The sequence below is a fragment of the Schistocerca nitens genome, chromosome 4 (assembly GCF_023898315.1).
Source record: "Schistocerca nitens isolate TAMUIC-IGC-003100 chromosome 4, iqSchNite1.1, whole genome shotgun sequence".
Lineage (NCBI taxonomy): Eukaryota > Metazoa > Arthropoda > Insecta > Orthoptera > Acrididae > Schistocerca > Schistocerca nitens.
In genome coordinates this window covers 674486250-674492235 of record NC_064617.1, presented here as the reverse complement: position 1 = coordinate 674492235, position 5986 = coordinate 674486250, and the positions used below count along the sequence as shown (strand labels likewise).

General features: G+C 43.7%; 1 non-coding gene across 1 annotated transcript; it reads right to left on the bottom strand.

Moving 5' to 3' along the window:
• Positions 1–3313: 3313 nt before the first annotated feature.
• Positions 3314–3397, bottom strand: Trnap-ugg (transfer RNA proline (anticodon UGG)). The gene has a single exon. It is a non-coding gene; the product is annotated as a tRNA-Pro (tRNA).
• Positions 3398–5986: the final 2589 nt, after the last annotated feature.

The following is a 5986-nucleotide window of genomic DNA, read 5'->3' as shown; positions in this document are numbered from 1 at the left end:
GTCATAAACATGAAAAGCAAAAGCAAATTCTTACTGCGTGCTGGTGGCAGCAATGCATCTCCTCCCAGTATGTTGCATAAATAAAACTTCCATTAAACTTCATTCAGCAATAACATTGATGTTTCTGCTCACTTACGGAACGTATTTAGTCCCGGAAGTGTATTCCTGGAGGAATAGCGTGTCAGGATGGCAATAGCCGGTCGTTCATTTTCTTTGGCTTTGTCAATGCGGCGTTTTTAGGTGTCGTAGCTGTTTTACAAGGAGGACAGGTGGAGTTAATTGAGTCGGCACAGCTGGTCCGTGATATGGCTTTAGCCAGTTAAAATGTACTATTATAGTACGATCAGATAACTGTATTTCAGCATTTATCGGAGAATTTATCTTTAAGAGTGGGCAAGGGCTCTCATAAGGAGGGTAGAACTTCTTGGTTTGCCCTTTCTTTAGGATTTCTAAGAAATAGTAAATCGCCAGGCTTGTACTGAGCTAGCGTAGTGCCATCATTGCTACGTTCCAACTTGTTTGTGTGGCTTTCTAATCACTGCGTTTAATCTGTTTCTAGATGCCTCTGAGACGGCGGGCTAACCTTTTCACTTCGCCTACATGGACGCCAAGGGGCTATTTTTCAATTTAAAAAGGTGAATTTATGGGTCTCCCATAAACGGCTTCATATGGGGAGTATCCCGTTGCCTCATGGACACGACTGTTATACACAGAAGCGACAAATCCTAAATATCTGTCCCAATATAAGTGTGTTTTGCATTCATAATACGATAACATTCGCACTATAGCTCTGTTCACACACTCCAGGCGCCTATTAGTTTTAGGGTGGAAGGGTGTATTTCGCCATTTTTTATTCGCAGCATTTTACAAACTTGCATAAACAGTGTTGACATGAAATTTGAGCCTTGGCCGGTGAATTTTGCATCAAGACTTCCGAATGGCAATACCAAGAAAATGAGAAAGGCACAAGCAATAGTTTCAGTTGCGATATCTGCAAGTGATATCAGAATTAAGTATCTTGAAAAGTGATCAATAATTGACAACATTTATTTATTAAATAGTGGGGTAATGCGGTTCCAAGGACTTTTTGATATCAAATTGATACCAAATTAATTAATTATCCCCCAGAGGATGTCATGGGTTTTCCTGCATTCTGCAGCCAGCTCGTGGGTCCCCCTCCCCACCCCCTCCCCTCCCCTACCCGCCCTGTGAGTTAATGAACATTGTGCTCTTATTTAAATATATGGTCGAAAGAGTCAGCCTACAGGAATTGTGAAACTAACCCTGTCGTCGAGGACCACGTGCCACAAAGAGCGCACATTCGCCACGAGATGAGGAAATTCACAGGTGTCTATTGTGCTGTACTGTGCGAATGAGACAGACGGGAACCTACGTCATAGGGAAATCAGTAGAAGCTGTTTGTGGCCAAGGAGGCATAGCAGTGTTAAGTATGGCAAACCAAAGATCGGCCATAAAGGCAAACATTTATGGCGACTACTTAAGTCTGTAGTAATGCAGGGAATGAAGCCATAGTAATTTTAATCTGCCATTCTTCATAAATTTTCATGGTGATCCCAATAAAACTTGAATATTGATCACATCTATAATAGTTTAAGATTTACTGTTAAAGTGAAATTTAAAAGTTTTGTAACAAAGACCTGAATGCTAAAATCTGAACGATTTAGTCGATCTCAACGATCGACATTTCATATAGAAGTGCATCATTAAAATGACAAATGTTGTAAATATCGACTCTGTAACTTCATTTGTTTAAAAGATATAGTAAATTTAAAGTAGCAGTATTTTCAGTTAAGCATCAGATCATCATTTCCTCCACAAAAAACACCTTGAACGGTGACAGCATGACACCTTATTGAATCATTAGGTAATAGAATGCTTGTTGTAAAGTTCAGTGCATAATACTTCCTTTGTTCTTTATTTATTTATCAGAAAGCACATTGGTGTAAGGCTACTGGCCGTGACATTCAAAGTTAAGAAGGAAATTGTATTAGTTTTATGTAAAAGAATTTAACATTTATTATGAATGGACATTATTGTTACTTTTTTAGAACGTAAAAAGTGGTCAAGCTTTGATTATTTAAATATGTTAAAACGTAAAATGATGTAGAATAAGTTGTATCCAATCAGATGGACAGCTTCAGGAAAGGAAACAGCCCTAGTCAGTTGAGCGAGGATATCACGGACTGCACAGCCCCTCCTGCCGGAGGTTCGAGTCCTCCCTCGGGCATGGGTGTGTGTGTGTGTTGTTCTTAGCATAAGTTAGTTTAAGTAGTGTGTAAGTCTAGGGACCGATGACCTCAGCAGTTTGGTCCCTTAGGAACTCACACACATTTGAACATTTGAGCGAGGATATTCGGCGCGCGGGAAACACGTCGGGGGACGGGCATAAGGACAGTGCCGGTGCAGACGCAAAAATGGACAGTTCGGCTAGATACACCAAAGGATACAGTTGGGATTGAGACGCGAAAGAGGACAGTCGCTCTTAGGCAGATAGGAAGTGAAACGACATAGAAAATTTCGTGTCGTGTGGTATCGCGGGACTTAGTCTCTGAGCAGTGAGCAACCGCGCGTCTGGTGTGTGAACTCTAACTTTCCGCGCAGATAACTTGTAATTCTCGAAGAGCTTCTGAATGATCGAAGTGTGTCAAATGAATATGCGCTTGAGTTAACAGTAACTCTAAATACGACCACTTTCGCTATTAGTTTACTTTATGAATAAACATTATTCTAACCAAATCGCGACTGTGTGGCCTACATCAATTATGGGTCGTTAATTTAAATCTCAATATTAGTGTTACTGTTATTATATGTTATAGTAACTTTGTGTTTTGTAAACTTGCCATCAGCCAGATAATTTAACCAAAGGGTCATATGTGTCTAATTTATGGCGTTTAATGCGACGCGTGTGGTTCAACCCCTAGACGAGTTTGAGCCAAGGCATTTCAATGAAGAGCAACCGCATGTGAGCCCGAACATCTTTGAGATGTTAGCTCGCAACTGGGGTCTCGTCCGGGATAGGATCTTGGAGAGTGTTAGTTGAGGGATAAGAATCTTGCAAAGTGTTGGAACAGGATTGGATTTTGGAAAGTGTTAGTTGTGGAATATGAACTCTGGAAAGTTTTAGAATTGCTTCCAATGTGCATTCACCGCGATGTCGCCCAACACGGATGCGACTATCAAAAAATGGTTCAAATGGCTCTGAGCACTATGGGACTTAACTGCTGAGGTCATCAGTCCCCTAGAACTTAGGACTACTTAAACCTAACTAACCTAAGGACATCACACACATCCATGCCCGAGGCAGGATTCGAACCTGCGACCGTAGCGGTCGCCCGGTTCCAAACTGCGGCGCCTAGAACCGCTCGGCCACTCGGGCCGGCGGCAGGACCTCTCGAAAAAGTTGAATGTGAGATCGGTTCAGGACTGAATATTAGGTTTCTTAAATACTTGTGAAATTACAATTGTAATTCTCACAATTAACTACATTCTGTGATCTAGGTCCCAAGTCTGTGGCAGCCTAGGCAGTTTGCGTAGGGGCTCTGAGCTACGAATTTTAAAACAGTTGTGTGTACCGAGTTTTAGCAGTGGTTAGGAGTGATAAAAAAGTAACACGGAAGAAGATGCGACATCAAAAGCACGTGGTTCCAGCCAGCAGCGGCATCTTCAACAGCGATTCATCGCACAGAACAGAGGCTACGAGATCTTCAGCGTCGGCTTCAACAGCAACATCGGCTGCAATACCATGGCAGAAGGATCCAGCACGACAAAGCTAAGTACCTGCGCTGATAGCGAAATTATGTATGATTCTGTAGTTCAATCGCCAATAATACACTACTGGCCATTAAAATTGCTACACCAAGAAGAAATGCAGATGATAAACGGGTATTCATTGAACAAATATATTATACTAGAACTGACATGTAATTACATTTTCACGCAATTTGGGTGCATAGATCCTGAGAAATCAGTATCCAGTAACCTCTGGCCGTAATAACGGCCTTGATACGCCTGGGCATTGAGTCAAACAGAGACTGGATGGCGTATATAGGTACAGCTGCCCATACAGCTTCAACACAATACCACAGTTCATCAAGAGTAGTGACTGGCGTATTGTGACGAGCCAGTTACTCGGCCACTATTGACCAGACGTTTTCAATTGGTGAGAGATCTGGAGAATGTGTTGGCCAGGGCAGCAGTCGAACATTTTTTGTATCCAGAAAGGCCCGTACAGGAGCTGCAACATGCGGTCGTACGTTATCCTGCTGAAATGTAGGGTTTCGCAGGGATCGAATGAAGGGTAGAGCCACAGGTCATAACACATCTGAAATGTAACGTCCACTGTTGAAAGTGCTGTCAATGCGAACAAGGGGTGACCGAGACGTGTAAGCAATGGCACCCCATACCATCATGCCGGGCCATACGCCAGTATGGCGGTGACGAATACAAGCTTCCAATGTGCATTCACCGCGATGTCGCCCAACACGGATGCGACTATCAAAAAATGGTTCAAATGGCTCTGAGCACTATGGGACTCAACTGCTGTGGTCATAAGTCCCCTAGAACTTAGAACTACTTAAACCTAACTAACCTAAGGACATCACACACATCCATGCTCGAGGCAGGATTCGAACCTGCGACCGTAGCGGTCGTGCGGTTCCAGACTGTAGCGCCTTTAACCGCTCGGCCACTTCGGCCGGCGATGCGACTATCATGATGCTGAAAACAGAACCTGGATCATCCGAAAAAAATGACGTTTTGCCATTCGTGCACCCAGGTTCGTCGTTGAGTACACCATCGCAGGTGCTCCTGTCTGTGATGTAGTGTCAAGGGTAACCGCAGCCATGGTCTCCGAGCTGATAGTCCATGCTGCTGAAAACGTCGTCGAACTGTTCGTGCAGATGGTTGTTGACTCAGGGATCGAGACGTGGCTGCACAATCCGTTACAGCCATGCGGATAAGATGCCTGTCATCTCGACTGCTAGTGATACGAGGCCGTTGGGATCCAGCACGGCGTTCCGTATTGCCCTCCTGAACCCACCGGTTCCATATTCTGCTAACAGTCATTGGATCTCGACCAACGCGAGCAGCAATGTCGCGACACGATAAACCGCAATCGCGATAGGCTACAATCCAACCTTTATCAAAGTCGGAAACGTGATGGTACACATGTCTCCTCCTTACACGAGGCATCACAACAACGTTTCACCAGGCAACGCCGTTCAACTGCTGTTTGTGTATGAGAAATCGGTTGGAAACTTTCCTCATGTCAGCACGTTGTAGGTGTCGCCACCGGCTCCAACCTTACATGAATGCTCTGAAAAGCTAATCATTTGCATATCACAGCATCTTCTACTTGTCAGTTAAATTTCGCGTCTGTAGCCGTCATCTTCGTGGTGTAGCAATTTTAATGGCCAGTAGTGTAGACGTCACTAATATTAAGCAGTCGGCCAGTTTGTGTGGGTCCGAAAATACTAGCGAGCCGCTTAGCCCGAAGTCGGAGCGGGACAGCGTGATCGGCGGTGAGTTTAGTAGGGCAAATAGTCCGATTCAGGCAAGAGATGATTTTTGGGTAGACATGATGTCGCAATTAATGCAAATGGTAAGAGAATTGGGATTCAAAATTGATTCTGTTAAAACCGATGTGGTTGACGTAAATTTAAGATTTGATTCGGTTCAATCCGAAATAGCTTCAGTCGTGAAAGACGAAGTAGGTAAAATTGCTAGTGGAATCGAGGAATTGATAGACGGTAAACTAAAAACCATTCGGGATGAAATGGGCAAAATTTCTGACGAAGTTGGGATACTTGAATCTAAGGTATATCAAGCGGAGAAAAATTTCAGTGATAAGGCAGAGAAGCTGCAGGTAGATCTGGGAGGCAAGGTAAGAAATTGTATGAGTAGGCAAAATGCTCTAATGGCTGAGACGACAGAGGCTATCAGCAACTTATCCGTTCGAATAGGTAAA